Here is a 17,190-nt window from a genome sequence, read left to right on the forward strand (position 1 = left end):
ATGGGGCCCCAGTCTCAATTGGAACAGATATGTAATAGTGTAATAATACTAATGAATTTTCCTGGTGCCAGCTAATTACTGTGGAAGATTCATTTCATGATTGTCTACCCTGTTAAAATTACTGACGGAATTGTTATAAAAAGGTGAAAATGTGGGAATTGGGAGGTATTGACAGAAAATTTTGCATGCAATTAAACAAGTGTTGTCAGCTGCACAGGTGTAAGTGCAATGGGACACCACTTTACCTGTGATCTTGACTTGCAACACCTCTCCAGTTGGAGTAGGAATTATCTCATATAGATTGGCAGAGGGCAGTGAGAAGCCAACTGCACATAAATCATACACTGCTACAAAAATGGAAAGAAATGATGCACAGATTAAGAAAGAGGCCTTAGGTAAAGTATTAGGATAATGGAATTACACAGAAACTAGCCTAGAAATTTTATTTGACAACTAACCATAAAACCTTACTGAAAATCTTAAGATGTTATTTCTATTACTTGCATCCTCCCTGTCTCTCATTCCCTTGTATTAGTGGTCATGCTCACTTGCTATGTTTTGTCTTAAAATGGATAGTAAATTTCTCAAAGCAAGGATCATGTAACATGTACAGGGCCTAGCACAATGTGGCCCTGATTTTGGTTTGTGCCTCTAAGCATTGCTGTAATACACATAAACAACAATAATGTTAAAATTAGGATAGCTTCACAAGGAGCTACTGTAATTCAGCATTGGTCTTTGATATGATTAGCATGTTATTATGGCACTTATGAAAAATTGGTTTTTGCAGCCAAGCAATTCAAATACTCTTATCAAAGTCATCAAGTGAAATTCAGGCACCAGACTATAATCTGATATGCAGTTTCCTTCCTTCTGTAGCCAGTTGTCATCCTTAATCAGAATGAGGGTGGAGGAGATAAAGAGCAGAAATTGATTATCATGTGAAGGTAAATGCAGTTCTTGATTCAATAATGTATTTACTTGAAATAAATGGGAAATGTAGATCTGACGCTAGCTAACTGCAAAAAAGTTTCCAGAGTCCAAAGTTTCAGTGTCAGGTTGACATTTTTTCAGAAATAGCACAGATGAAAACTTAAGTGTTGTTATTGAATAAAACCATTAACCTACAGCAAGCCAAGAGTTTCCAGCTATTACGCCTAATGTACTAAAAAGTACACAAAGTACTAAATAAATTGATGATATGAAAGGAAAAATATTGTATTTAGTGAAGCAGTTTTTTATTTGTTGAATGAAATTTTCACTTGGGTTGGAGAACATATGGCATATGTAACACCTACAAACATGTTAAATCGTTCTTGCAAGTTTCTGCCGTACACAGAGTGTCCTGACTGATCAGCTCATGAACATTTATTTTGACACCGTTTTGCTTCTGACTTGTGTGTCATTAGTTAGTGTATTGTGACTCTTTGTTCTACAGGGGAATTTGGGGTTCTGAAATAGACATTTCTCTGTTCTACATTTATTCAGGTACTTGAAATTTTATAACAGGGATGTTGGGTTTCCAATTTGACTCAGGATGCTAATGTTGTTACCCCTGTGACAGATATAACAATATCCTGGACAAAATTTATGGAATTAAGTTAAACCTTATTGAATTAAGTATTTTAGGAGTCCATTGTATTAAAAAGACAAACTTGTATGTACTATTGTGGTATTATACAGAATTTCTTTAGGAGAAAGACAGGATTAATGCAATCTGGGAAGCGTTAGGAACTTCAAAGGAATTTTTGGGACACTACATGTGACGTGCATTTCCTAGGAAACACTTGCAGGGAAGTGAATGCCAATGACCCACAGAGGATTGCATTTTTTTTGATGCTTCTCCTTGAGCAGAAAGCCACTGTCAGGCTGATGAGCATTCACGCTCTCTTCAAGGCAAACTGGCTACATGAGTGACTCACAGGAGGCATGAAGGTTCTTGTTCTGAGCAAAGGGTGTTATGAACTTGAAACCCTGTGTGGGGTTTGAAGGACTGCTCATCTGCCAAAGCCCATGCTGGTGTTGGGATAATCCTTGGTAAGCTTATTAGCCTGCATGCAGTTTCTTTTATTGTTTTAAATGTTTTATGTGCAATGCTTTATATCTTAAAATAAACATGCTTGCTTAGAAGGAACTGTGTAGTAACTTATAACTCTTGGCAATTACGCTGTTATCAATCTCTGAAGAGAAGGCAAAAGAAGCCTGCTTTGGCAGCCTGTCTTTTGCTGGGGATGCCACAGCATAGTCAGGGGGATCATGCCATCTGGAAATACCCTCATCAGAAGGGAAGAGAGCTGTGTGTCTCCACCCCAGGTAGACAATGACTGGGGAGATGGTAGCCCAGAGCGGGTGCCCTTTCTGGGCCACAGAGGGGGAATACATGTGCAGTTGCCTTGAACCGTGATAATCCCAAGCACAATACACATACAGGACATAATCAGAGAAGCATGAGGAGTAACAGCAGCTGTCCTACAGATAGGTCATCCAGAGGCCTTTATACTGCAGAGACAAGCACAAGGAGCTCTTTGAATTTAATGGGAGCTCTGCCCAAGTAAGCAATGTAGGCCATCAAAAATAAGAAGCTGTATTTTGTGTAAGATTTCTATGGGCATGTTATGAATGAGGCCAAGTGTGCTCCATTGTCACTCCACCAAAACATCTAACAGAAAAAAACCTGGCATATGTAACAATCATTTTGGTATAAAGCAATTGCAGCGTAAGTGTCTCTTGCTCTGATGAAAATGTAACAACAGAGGCTAATTTTTCCATAAAAGTGCAAAAGGCATCGGTGGAGACCAGAAGCTATATGTTTATCTCTATAATTCTAAAATTAAAAAGGGAGGGAGTGTAAATAATGCTTGAAAATAGAACTGTGCTGGACTGAAAATGCAGCCACAGCAAAACGAGAGTGCAAAAATAAATCCAGTGATGACTACACAGTTGATTGTGCCCTGTTCAGCTAGTAATGTTCTCAGTAACACACTAGGAAATAGGAGACAGTGTGAGACAGGTACTAGTAGGGGAAAAATCAGGGCAGAGGTAGCTCTCCCTTGTCCTGAACCCAATGCTGATCTCCTGGCCACGCTGGGCCTAACCAATGAATAGTTCCTTCTCACAACCAGCAGGACAGAGGTACCTAACCAGACAACAATGTCAATTATGGGGCACACTGGAATAGAAAGATAAGGGATAAGTAGCTGTCCATTGCTCAATAGCCAACCAGGGAAAAAATGCTGAAAAAGGCAATTTCTCTGAGAGAAGGAGGTCTCAGGATACAGCTGGCAAACCAAGTATCCCGAAAATTCAAGTGCATACATCTTTCCACAATGCTGTGATCCCCTAGCAGTCCCAAGAGTTCTCCTCAGTGGCGGGAGTAGACTTTGCTTTAAAAACTCTTGGAAACACATACAGGACACAAACAAAATAACACTCATAAAAACACAGCCACAGAGATGTGCAGAAAAATGTGTAATTGTACTAGATAGTAGCACTCAGAGGCCTCAGTCAGAATCGTGTGTTGGGTGCTGTACAAACAAAATAAAAGACAGTCGCTGCCTGGAAGACCATGTGGGGAGTTTATTCTTCAATTTCTATGAGGAAACAACAGTGACAGGTCATTATAAAATAAGAGACAAAAAAAAAAAGATGGTGAGAGAAAAATCAGAAAGAAAAGGAGTACTTGCTCTCCTCCCTGGGGACGACTTTCCATGAAGCGGCTCCAAGACTATCCACCCTCAAGGAGAAAAACAAAAAAAGGCATTGAAAGCACAGTTCACAATAACAGACACAAAGATTTACTAAGTAGCCAAAGTCACCACTTCAAGTACATAGGAATGCCTGTACCCTTTCCAGGCTTTCATTTTGCCAGTGGTCTGCTCCCTGCTAACCTGCACTGGAGGTCTCCTCATAAGAGAGAGAGGAAATAGAAAGCACTTCCTGCATCAGAGGGGCTTACGCTTTCAGGTGATCCTGGATTCCTCCCTGTAGATACTAGAAGAAATGAAGGAAATGAGAGAGAATGAAACCACTAGTGCAAACTGAAAAATGGGGTATAATGTGGAACCATTCCCCAAAGCCAAACTCCCTTTGGCATGAACAGGGCCCCCAGGATTGAGCCCCCACTGGGTCATACAGACATTGAAAACCTCAAAAAACAACGAAAAGGTGCCTTACCTCCTTAAGCCCCATCGCCCAGATGTGCATGTGCTCATCACAAAAGACAGCCGGCCTCTGGGCCTGTAGATGGAGGGATAATTTCTTGTCTTCCTCTGACAAAGTTCCAACAGCATGAGGGGATCGTGTCTCAGGACATACTTGTGGTTAAATGTGCTTGACAGAACAAATTGCTTAAACAAATCATTGACTCTCCAGCGGAGTGAAAATGGGGGTATGGCCTCATTGTGAAAGGATGTGTGACCCTTCTGCCCGTCAGAGTTGGCAGCAACAAGGGCCGGGTTCAGTATCTAGGGGTTCCATTCCAATAACACAATGCAAACCGGCTCGAGTCCTCACACAGTGACCTGGGACAAATATATACCAACCCTGCTGGGCGCCTCCAAGAGGCAATACTTCCCCTCTCGCAAGCACAGAGTCTGAGTGTAGCAAAAGCCTTTTAATAACAGAGAGAAACAATGTGGCATTATGTTGGGGAAACACCACCAACAGGATTCATAACACAACCCATGAGCAAAAAACCCACCCCAAGCAAATTGGGGCATGCCCTTTTCCCTTTGGTTCTTGAGTCCAGCAACCCAAAATCACCCAAAGTCCCAAAAGTCCAACAACCCAAAAGTCTCTGTCCCTGGTCAGGGCAGCCCCAGAATTTGAAAGTTTATCTGCGGAGCTTTACCTCCCAACCTGGGTGGAGATAGGGGGGAGTTAAGGGGCACCTTACGTGGTCCAAAGCTGATTGCCCCACCTCTCCATAGGGCTCTGCTCTGCCAGCCGCTCCCATGAGTTGCTCCAGGCATCCGACAAACTGCTCTGCTCCACCAGCCGGTCTGCTCTGCCAGCAGTCTCACAAACTGCTCTGCAATATATCTCCAGCCTCCCCCACTACTTAACACAACACTCAGTGATTTCAGCTCTTAGTAAGTTTAGCTCTTTTGTGATTTCAGCTTGTAGTAGGGGAGCCTCAGTGCTGGCGCACCATTAGCCCAAAGTGAATTCAGCTCAGCAGCCTGTAACTAGACTCCTAATGGAATCAAAATCTCTGATATTCCATAGTGGAGAGAGGAGAAAGTGCAATTAGCATGTGGGGCCCATACCACCAAGCATTAATATCTATCCTCAGCCTCTCTCCATTGACTGGGTTTTGGAACCCATGACCCTTGCCTAGCAAGTGCTGCTTAGTTGATGGTGAGTCCGTCCATCATAACAAAAGGCCAAGTACAGTTCCACTGTCCTTGATTCACATAATCAGGATAATAACAGTTTATTCCTGCCCCAGTAACAGAGAAACTGGGGCTCCTACAGCAGCCAAAGTGACCATCTAGGCAGGGTGGGTGTGCCTATGCAAATGAGATCTGAAGTTCTTTTCCACAACCCACCATGACTCGCCCCCAGATGTCAGGGTAGAGCTCATCCTGACTCTGCTTACAGATGGAATACCAAAGATCCAAAACACGGTTGCACAGGCATTTGCTCTGGAGAGCTGTGCTAGGTATTCAGACGTAAGTGCCACAATGCATACATATTCCAATGTCTGGAGTGTTGAGTGAAGTATGTGAGACTCCTTTTTTCTGTCTCTTGCTGATTAAATGAATGGTCAGACACCACGTGCGGTATTCCTTATCATAGAGAGGGAAGTTGCATGTTATGGATCATAGAGGTCATGATAGAGAACAGTATGTTAAACAGGGGAATGGCATAAAGAATTCACAGGCCATAGTACCAAAATAAAAATAAAAATCCATTCTGTCAGGTATCTCACATCTTCAGAATATGTAGCTCACATGACTGTGCACGGGACATACCTGTGGGCAATATCATGGAAACCTGGTAGGTTAAATTACAACCACTGGATGCTAGAAGACCTAAGATCATTAGTATTATTAATATCCAAAAGCAGTGGTTGGAGATGCTCAAGTATACAATGGACCTGGGAAATACTGGGGAGTGTGGCTGTGTGTTCTGGGTTCGTGACTGGTTCAAATGTTGTATTGTGCTATCTGTGAGCACCTTGAACAGAGAGATGCCTCTTTCCTTCAACGTGGTTACTACTTAGGAACCATGAAACATCTACCAGGAAGGGGAAATAAGGACCAGCTGAGGGGAAATCACTGTTCACAGACATCCATTCTGCCTCATTTCCTTCTGGTTGCGTTCATCCTCTGGGAAAAAGTACAGCAAGAGGAAAGGAGGGGAAAAGAAATGGTGACCAAAATACCACAGGAGGGCAAGTATAAGATGTCTGGGCCATGTACAGACTACCACGTCGACTACCCATACATTTGCCTTGTTTTTGCTGGTTTTGTTCAATAAAAACTCTTACAATTTCAATTTCTATCACAATGGAAATGTTTGGAATTTCCCATGCAGATATTACCATGGCCCACTTTAGACTCTGCAGGCCACTCAGCATTCTGAAATGACAAGCTAATATCTGATCCAAATCAGTTCTGGAATACTTTTTATTTACTTCCAGCAAATTCATTGCAGGGCTGATTACTTTCTTTACCTTCCCCATGACCAAAATCCTATCTGTCATATAGCCTACCCTGTACTCTCTCTCTGCAGCACAGGTTATTTTGGAAGGAATGACACCTGGTATATCAGATTACATTCAGGTGTCTGGATTTCTCTAGGGGTATGTCTACACTACGAAATTAGGTCGAATTTATAAAAGTCGGTTTTTTAGAAATCGGTTTTATATATTTGAGTGTGTGCGTCCCCACAGAAAATGCTCTAAGTGCATTAAGTGCATTAACTCGGCGGAGTGCTTCCACAGTACCGAGGCAAGCGTCGACTTCCGGAGCGTTGCACTGTGGGTAGCTATCCCACAGTTCCCGCAGTCTCCGCTGCCCATTGGAATTCTGGGTTGATATCCCAATGCCTGATGGGGCTAAAACATTGTCGCGGGTGGTTCTGGGTACATATCGTCAGGCCCCCGTTCCCTCCCTCCCCCCGTGAAAGCAAGGGCAGACAATCATTTCGCGCCTTTTTTCCTGAGTTACCTGTGCAGACACCATACCACGGCAAGCATGGAGCCCGCTCAGGTAACCGTCACCCTATGTCTCCTGGGTGCTGGCAGACGCGGTACGGCATTGCTACACAGTAGCAGCAACCCCTTGCCTTGTGGCAGCAGACGGTACAGTACGACTGGTAGCCGTCATCGTCATGTCTGAGGTGCTCCTGGTCGCCTCTGTGAGGTCGATCAGGAGCGCCTGGGCAGACATGGGCGCAGGGACTAAATTTGGAGTGACTTGAGCAGGTCATTCTCTTTAGTCCTGCAGTCAGTCCTATTGAACCGTCTTATGGTGAGCGTGCAGGCGATACGGACTGCTAGCAGTCGTACTGTACCATCTTCTGCCGAGCAGCCATGAGATGTGGATGGCATGCAGTCCTTCTGCACCGTCTGCTGCCAGCCAAAGATGTAAAAGATAGATGGAGTGGATCAAAACAAGAAATAGACCAGATTTGTTTTGTACTCATTTGCTTCCCCCCCCTCCCCTGTCTAGGGGACTCATTCTTCTAGATCACACTGCAGTCACTTACAGAGAAGGTGCAGCGAGGTAAATCTAGCCATGTATCAATCAGAGGCCAGGCTAACCTTCTTGTTCCAATAACGACAATAACTTAGGTGCACCATTTCTTATTGGAACTCTCCGTGAAGTCCTGCCTGAAATACTCCTTGATGTAAAGCCACCCCCTTTGTTGATTTTAGCTCCCTGAAGCCAACCCTGTAAGCGCCCCTCCCAGCGTCAGAGCAATGGCAAACAATCGGGCATCTGAGAGTGCTGTCCAGAGCACTCACAATGGAGCACTCTGATGGGGCTAAAACATTGTCGCGGGTGGTTCTGGGTACGTGTCGTCAGGCCCCCGTTCCCTCCCTCCCTCCGTGAAAGCAAGGGCAGACAATCGTTTCGCGCCTTTTTTCATGAGTTACCTGTGCAGACACCATACCACGGCAAGCATGGAGCCAGCTCAGGTAACCGTCACCCTATGTCTCCTGGGTGCTGGCAGATGCGGTACGGCTTTGCTGCACAGTAGCAGCAACCCATTGCCTTCTGGCAGCAGACGGTGCAATACGATTGGTAGTCGTCCTCGTCGTGTCCGAGGTGCTCCTGGCCACGTCGGCTGGGAGCGCCTGGGCAGACATGGGCGCAGGGACTAAATTTGGAGTGACTTGACCAGGTCATTCTCTTTAATCCTGCAGTCCTATTGAACCGTCTTATGGTGAGCGGGCAGGCGATACGGACTGCTAGCAGTCGTACTGTACCATCTTCTGCCAGGCAGGCAAGAGATGAGGATTGCTAGCAGTCGTATTGTACCATCTTATGCCAGGCAGGCAAGAGATGAAGATGGCTAGCAGTCGTACTGTACCATCTTCTGCCAAGCAGCCATGAGATGTGGATGGCATGCAGTCCTTCTGCACCATCTGCTGCCAGCCAAACATGTAAAAGATAGATGGAGTGGGTCAGAACAAGAAATAGACCAGATTTGTTTTGTACTCATTTTCCTCCTCCCCTGTCTAGATCACACTGCAGTCACTCACAGAGAAGGTGCAGTGAGGTAAATCTAGCCATGTATCAATCAGAGGCCAGGCTAACCTCCTTGTTCCAATAACAACGATAACTTAGGTGCACCATTTCTTATTGGAACCCTCCGTGCAGTCCTGCCTGAAATACTCCTTGATGTACAGGCACACCCTTTGTTGATTTTAGCTCCCTGAAGCCAACCCTGTAAGCCGTGTCGTCAGTCGCCCCTCCCTCCGTCAGAGCAACGGCAGACAATCGTTCCGCGCCTTTTTTCTGTGCGGACGCCATACCCAGGCAAGCATGGAGGCCGCTGAGCTCATTTTGGCAATTAGGAGCACATCAACCACCACACGCATTATCCAGCAGTATATGCAGCACCAGAACATGGCAACGCGATACCGGGCGAGGAGGCGACGTCAGCGCGGTCCCGTGAGTGATCAGGACATGGACACAGATTTCTCTGAAAGCATGGGCCCTGACAATGCATGCATCATGGTGCTAATGGGGCAGGTTCATGCTGTGGAATGCCGATTCTGGGCTCAGGAAACAAGCACAGACTGGTGGGACCGCATAGTGTTGCAGGTCTGGGACGATTCCCAGTGGCTGCGAAACTTTCGCATGCGTAAGGACACTTTCATGGAACTTTGTGACTTGCTTTCCCCTGCCCTGAAGCGCATGAATACCAGCATGAGAGCAGCCCTCACAGTTGAGAAGCGAGTGGCGATAGCCCTATGGAAGCTTGCAACGCCAGACAGCTACCGGTCAGTTGGGAATCAATTTGGAGTGGGCAAATCTACTGTGGGGGCTGCTGTGATGCAAGTAGCTCACGCAATCAAAGATCTGCTGATATCAAGGGTAGTGACCCTGGGAAATGTGCAGGTCATAGTGGATGGCTTTGCTGCAATGGGATTCCCTAACTGTGGTGGGGCTATAGACGGAACCCATATCCCTATCTTGGCACCGGAGCACCAAGCCGCCGAGTACATAAACCGCAAGGGGTACTTTTCGATAGTGCTGCAAGCTCTGGTGGATCACAAGGGACGTTTCACCAACATCAACGTGGGATGGCCGGGAAAGGTGCATGACGCTCGCATCTTCAGGAACTCTGGTCTGTTTCAAAAGCTGCAGGAAGGGACTTTCTTCCCAGACCAGAAAATAACTGTTGGGGATGTTGAAATGCCTATATGTATCCTTGGGGACCCAGCCTACCCCTTAATGCCATGGCTCATGAAGCCGTACACAGGCAGCCTGGACAGTAGTCAGGAGCTGTTCAACTACAGGCTGAGCAAGTGCAGAATGGTGGTAGAATGTGCATTTGGACGTTTAAAGGCACGCTGGCGCAGTTTACTGACTCGCTTAGACCTCAGCGAAACCAATATTCCCACTGTTATTACTGCTTGCTGTGTGCTCCACAATATCTGTGAGAGTAAGGGGGAGACGTTTATGGCGGGGTGGGAGGCTGAGGCAAATCGCCTAGCTGCTGGTTACGCGCAGCCAGACACCAGGGCGGTTAGAAGAGCACAGGAGGGCGCGGTACGCATCAGAGAAGCTTTGAAAACCAGTTTCATGACTGGCCAGGCTACGGTGTGAAAGTTCTGTTTGTTTCTCCTTGATGAAACCCCCCGCCCCTTGGTTCACTCTACTTCCCTGTAAGCTAACCACCCTCCCCTCCTCCCTTTAATCACCGCTTGCAGAGGCAATAAAGTCATTGCTGCTTCACAGTCATGCATTTGTTATTCATTCATCACACAAATAGGGAGATGACTACCAAGGTATCCCAGGAGGGGTGGTGGAGGAGGGAAGGAAAATGCCACACAGCACTTTAAGCACAGCACTTTAAAAGTTTACAACTTTAAAATTTATTGAATGACAGCCTTCTTTTTTTTGGGCAATCCTCTGTGGTGGAGTGGCTGGTTGGCCAGAGGCCCCCCCCACCGCGTTCTTGGGCGTCTGGGTGTGGAGGCTATGGAACTTGGGGAGGAGGGCGGTTGGTTACAGAGGGGCAGCAGTGGCAGTCTGTGCTCCAGCTGCCTTTGCTGCAGCTCAACCATACACTGGAGCATACTGGTTTGGTCCTGCAGCAGCCTCAGCATTGAATCCTGCCTCCTCTCATCACGCTGCCGCCACATTTGAGCTTCAGCCCTGTCTTCAGCCCACCACTTACTCTCTTCAGCCCGCCACTTACTCTCTTCAGCCCGCCACCTCTCCTCCCGGTCATTTTGTGCTTTCCTGCACTCTGACATTATTTGCCTCCACGCATTCGTCTGTGCTCTGTCAGTGTGGGAGGACAGCATGAGCTCGGAGAACATTTCATCGTGAGTGCGTTTTTTTTTCTTTCTAAGCTTCACTAGCCTCTGGGAAGGAGAAGATCCTGTGATAATTGAAACACATGCAGCTGGTGGAGAAAAAAAAAGGGACAGCGGTATTTAAAAAGACACATTTTATAAAACAGTCGCTACACTCTTTCAGGGTAAACCTTGCTGTTAACATTACATACATAGCACATGTGCTTTCGTTACAAGGTCGCATTTTGCCTCCTCCCACCGCGTGACTACCCCCTCAACCTTCCCCCCTCCCTGTGGCTAACAGCGGGGAACATTTCTGTTCAGCCACAGGCAAACAGCCCAGCAGGAACGGGCACCTCTGAGTGTCCCTGAAGAAAAGCACTCTATTTCAACCAGATGACCATGAATTATATCTCACTCTCCTGAGGATAACACAGAGAGATAAAGAACGGATTTTGGTTGAATGCCAGCAAACATACACTGCAATGCTTTGTTCTACAGTGATTCCCGAGTACGTGTTACTGGCCTGGAGTGGTAAAGTGTCCTACCATGAAGGACTCAATAAGGCTGCCCTCCCCAGAAACCTTTTGCAAAGGCTTTAGGACTACATCTAGGAGAACCGCAAATGCCAGGGCAAAGTAATCCTTTCACATGCTTGCTTTTAAACCATGTATAGCATTTTAAAAGGTACACTCACCAGAGGTCCCTTCTCCGCCTGCTGGGTCCAGGAGGCAGCCTTGGGTGGGTTCGGGGGGTACTGGCTCCAGGTCTAGGGTGAGAAACAGTTCCTGGCTGTCGGGAAAACCGGTTTCTCCGCTTGCTTGCTGTGAGCTATCTACAACCTCCTCCTCATCATCATCTTCTTCATCCCCAAAACCTGCTTCCGTATTGCCTCCATCTCCATTGAAGGAGTCAAACAACACGGCTGGGGTAGTGGTGGCTGAACCCCCTAAAATGGCATGCAGCTCATCATAGAAGCGGCATGTTTGGGGCTCTGACCCAGAGCGGCTGTTCGCCTCTCTGGTTTTCTGGTAGGCTTGCCTCAGCTCCTTCAGTTTCACGCGGCACTGCTTCGGGTCCCTGTTATGGCCTCTCGTTCATGCCCTGGGAGATTTTCACAAAGGTTTTGGCATTTCGAAAACTGGAACGGAGTTCTGATAGCACGGATTCCTCTCCCCAAACAGCGATCAGATCCCGTGCCTCCCGTTCGGTCCATGCTGGAGCTCTTTTGCGATTCTGGGACTCCATCATGGTCACCTGTGCTGATGAGCTCTGCATGGTCACCTGCAGCTTGCCACGCTGGCCAAACAGGAAATGAGATTCAAAAGTTCGCGGTTCTTTTCCTGTCTACCTGGCCAGTGCATCTGAGTTGAGAGTGCTGTCCAGAGCGGTCAGAATGGAGCACTCTGGGATAGCTCCCGGAGGCCAATACCATCGAATTGTGTCCACAGTACCCCAAATTCGAGCCGGGAACGTCGATTTAAGCGCTAATCCACTTGTCAGGGATGGAGTAAGGAAATCGATTTTAAGAGCCCTTTAAGTCGAAATAAAGGGCTTCACTGTGTGGACGGGTGCAGGTTTAAATCGATTTAACGCTGCTAAATTCGACCTAAAGTCCTAGTGTAGACCAGGGCTAGGCAACTTTGCAATAACTTCTACATTGCCACATTCTCAGGAGACTTTATATTAAATATCCTACTGGTGCGATAAAACCAAAGACCATTGCTAGAGTTAGAGAGCTGTTAGTGCAGCTACTCCAGCCTTGGTTCCAAAGTGATGATTTATGATCCATTATCTATGTAACCAGTACAGTTCTACCATGTGCAGTTCATATTTATGGGACATCCTCACTCCAAATACTATGCCTCAGGGCTTTTTACTGATCTGTGATCCACTTCTTTCAGTTGCCTTTTATGGAGGTTAATACATACATGGTCTACAATGAAGTACATGAGAACCCAGCTCCCACTACAAAAGGAGGTAGGTAGGTTGTCATATTGGGATTTTTAAGATGTTAGACAACTATATCTGGATGATGATTGTACTTGTCTCTCACTTGTCATAGAAAATCCGGCATTATTACGCATTCTCCGGAGATATACATGCCTAAAGCTGAAATGTCATATATGCAACTCCATGGTGGATGCTCAGTCCTAGAACAGGAAAACCCAATGTAAGCTCATATATTCACCCATTTTCCTGGCTGATTGTTCTGATGCACGCTACAGTATGTGATGACTTCTTGTTACTAGCAAGCAGAGCCCTTGGCATGCCACATAGCCAGTCTGGAGTGGCAAAGTTATTTCTCTGCATGGTCCATGTAAGGCTTTCCAAATTATATACAGTATCCAAAGTTCTTGTCCATGTCAAATTTTCACCACAGGGTCCACTTAAGCTTTATCTCACTTCTCAGATGTTCTAATGTATTATTAAACTCTCACATGAAATCCAAACCTTATAGACATATATCCTTCAGCACACACATTTTTCTTATTTGTTTCCAAAATGATGAGAACACTAAACTTAGTTTTATGTGGTTTTCCTAATGTCATAAGGTCCATTGGCAGAACAAATGTGTTTGGGCCAGCTCCGTGATTGGAAGACATTTTCTGCAGTTCTTCAGCATTATTGTAGATATCCCTCCATATGTTCTAAAATTCTTCATTACTTCTTTAAAGTATGATCCAAATGCACGGCTGAAATAGGCCAGTCTCCTTTGGTCTCTATTGCCAAAGACCAGATGCAAAATTCTGCCTTGACACACATCCCATGCAACTCCATTGAAGACAGTGAGTTTCCAGGGTTGCACGTCAAGGCAGAATGTTTCCTTGTACTTTCATTTGCTTTTCTAAAAAGTAATTGTTCCTTCCTCATCACCAAATTGTGTGGATAAATCCAAAAATACCAACTGTGCTTATTGACAAAGCTTACCTCAAATACAAGATCAAGATTAGCCATTCATGTAAACTTCCCAAAGCACTCAACCTCCATGGAATATTGAGTGACAACATACCCAATCAGTGAAACAAGAGAAGCATTACCATTGGTTGAATATACACCTTGAGGGCAAGACACATCTAAAACCACTGAGAGCTGATTAAGGTCCAGGAAAACATTTAAGCATGTGTTTAACTAACAAACTGAATAGCTCCATTGACTTTGATAGAACTACTCACACATGTACGTTCTTAGCTGCTTTCCTGGATTAAGACTCTCAACTTTTTGCAGATTACATATGCACCACAATAAATAAATAATAATAGTAATAGAGTCAATGGCAGCCAAAGTGAAGTCCTTTCAACACTGTTTGTGAATATGAAGTTGCTTATACTATGCCTTCCTCTTTAATTGAGTTGCTTTTCCTGAATCTAGTTTAAAAAAAAGGAATGCATATAGAAGTTTATATGACAGATATGGCAATTTCCTGCAATATCTTTGGGAGATCTTATTAAATTAAGCTTAAATAGTTTTGGAGTCCATTGTATTATAAATGCAAAGTTGATGTGCTATTGTGGGTTTGTATGTAATTCCTCTGGGGGGAGATGTGGCCAATGTAAACACTGGGAAGGATTATGAGCTTCAAAGGACTATTTAAAACAATGTGCCAGACAAGAATGAATTTTGGGACAAAGTTAAGTGCATTTCCCAGGAAATCTCTAGAGGGTGGTGTGCGCTATTATGCAAAAACTCAGCCTTTGGAAACTACACCCTGAGGAGGGCACCTTTGTCTGCTGATTACCTGTTCCTAGTATCTAAAGATCAAAGGCCTAAGCTATACAAAGGGGTGACTCTCAGATTCATGGAGGTGATTGTTTTGAGCCAGCAGCTGTTATGAACTTTTAACCACAGGAAAACCCCTTGGTGGATTTCAAAAGATGGATCACTTGCCAGAGCCATTGTTGGAGCTGAGGGGTGATCTCTGGTAAACCTATTAGCATGTGTGTACGTTCTTTTATTGGGTTTTAATAGGTTTTCTCTGTGATGCTCTCAAATGAATTTACATGCTTAAAAAGAACTATGTGGTAACCTATAACTGTGGACAATTACACTGTTTATAGCCTATGAGGAGAAAGCAAAATGCAGACGCAGGCCATTTAGGCAGCCTGGTAAAACACTTCATCACCAGGGAGAAAGATGTGGGTCTCTTCTCAAGAGAGTTGATGGCTGAGGAGCTGGGAGCATAACCGTGGGTGCCACTGCTGGATCACGGAGGGGGGATACAGGTGCACTGTGACAATTTACATTGCTCCAGAATAACTTTTTCACAATGTAATTGTTTTTTAGTATACTCCCTAAATTAGTCTGACACACCATACGTTTCTGTGTATTTGTGCTATTATGAAATGACTGTCTTTGGGCCCAAATCTGCAACCTATATTCAAGTGAGTAAATCTTACTTACATGAATAGATACCTTGAGGTGACTAGGACTTGTGTGAGTAAGAAGTATTTTCATAAGGTTTGTAATATGAATGGGTCCTTTTTCGGATTTAAAAAGAATTAATTTAATCATTTTAGGAAACTTGGAAGAAAAATGGCCTTTATACCTGTGGATATGTGTTTAATTTCGACATTTATTAAAATGTAGAATTTCATCAGCAAAAGAGTTAGGTGTATTAAATAAGAATAGCATTAACCAGGGGGAAAATTCATGTTCCCTAAGTGGTTACGACTCATATCTTCCAAATATAGCAAACGTACAGCATACCTCAGTAAGAGAATATTAAGCATTCTCTCCACAGAAGGTGTTCAGATAGTCAACCTGTGATCTAGAAGCTGATTAAAAAGACCTCAGGCCCCCTCTTGTAAAACACAGGGCACCTGATTCTCTTCTCATTGACACTGATTCAAAACAGGAGTAACCCACTGAAATCAACGGAGTTACTCCAGTGTTAAAATTGGTGAGAGGGAAGCAACAGGTCCTGTAGGTGTCCAAGAAATCTAGTACCTACCAGAAGCTTTATGCAGCTTTTTAAAGAAATACTGCAATTTTACAAACACACACACCCCTCCAACCCCCCTTAAAATACACCTATGATCTCAGTTTCCAAACAATACATTTTAAAAACCCCAAGCAAACCCTGGAATTCAATTTCGTGTTTTCTAAGACCTGGATTCCATTTGTCTTGCAACAGCAGGCCAGGGTCAGTTAGAGAGTGAAGGAGCGTGGCTCTGCATCCTACCTAGGATAAATGGGTACGGCTCCAGCCAGACAAAGCATTTGGAGCCTGATCTCTTTGACTGCAACAGCTTCCAAGGCAGGCCAACGGGAGTGGCGGGATTTGCAGTGCAGCCAGTAGACCGCAGACCATGCCACTCCTTGCTGCCATATGTAAGAGGTGGTTCGGATCCGCTACCAGGCCCCAGAAGATCACATAGGATTTTGAGGGGAGGGCACAGCAGCTATGTAGCAGCCCCTTGAAACTGCCACTGGGGGGAAGCAGTCAGCCAGGACCCATTAAAGGAATGGAAGAGACTTCCTGGAAGAGGAAGAAGAAGGGTGGAGACTTGAGGAACTCTTTCCCTGCAGATTTCTGATGGCGAGTGCCTAGAGCTGCGGTGGAGAAGGGCCTATGTAGGTCAGGAAGGGTCCTGTATTGGGATGGGGAGGGAGTGAAATCTGAAATCCTGTGAGGACAGTTGTTCTCATGAGAGGTTTTGCTTTTTTGGTGCAGTAACTGGGATTCAGATTAGCACGGTCTGAGTCTTGATCTAAACATCACTATCTCAGTCCTTCTACATTTCACAGCTTTTTCTTGCAGCTCCTAGTTCCACCTTCAGTCCTGTAGGGACATTATTTTATTATGCTTAAAATGAGGAAGGTTTAATTCCTTTCACAAACATTATATATATCCTCTGTTTCCTCCAGATTTTATGATGTAAATAATTTACAATAAACAACATCAAGTTAGCACACAAGAGAGTAATTTGTAATGTAAATCTGTAATGAGGGCAGTATGTTGTAACAAAAGAGACTGTTGAGTGATAGAAGCAGAGCTGGGCGCATACTGCAAAAAGTAATTGCAAACATTAATTCAAACCAAAAGCAGGAATTTTGGAGACAGTATTTGCAACTCCCTTTATTTGCTTTCTGCAAATACTAATAATCAGCCAAGTTTTGTTCACAAAAATATCTGCATAATGGGTCACACATGATTACACTCCTAGAAACGTTTCCTAGGTCATCTTAAAAGCCAAGGTCTTTGT

At 44.9% G+C, this 17,190-nt stretch overlaps 1 protein-coding gene across 4 annotated transcripts in view; it reads right to left on the reverse strand.

Annotated features, from left to right (window-relative positions):
* Window positions 1-17,190, reverse strand: part of EMCN (endomucin) — an 89,681-nt gene that overhangs the window by 12,124 nt on the left and 60,367 nt on the right. The window lies entirely within an intron of this gene.

The sequence above is a fragment of the Lepidochelys kempii genome, chromosome 4, assembly GCF_965140265.1.
Source record: "Lepidochelys kempii isolate rLepKem1 chromosome 4, rLepKem1.hap2, whole genome shotgun sequence".
Taxonomy (NCBI): domain Eukaryota; kingdom Metazoa; phylum Chordata; order Testudines; family Cheloniidae; genus Lepidochelys; species Lepidochelys kempii.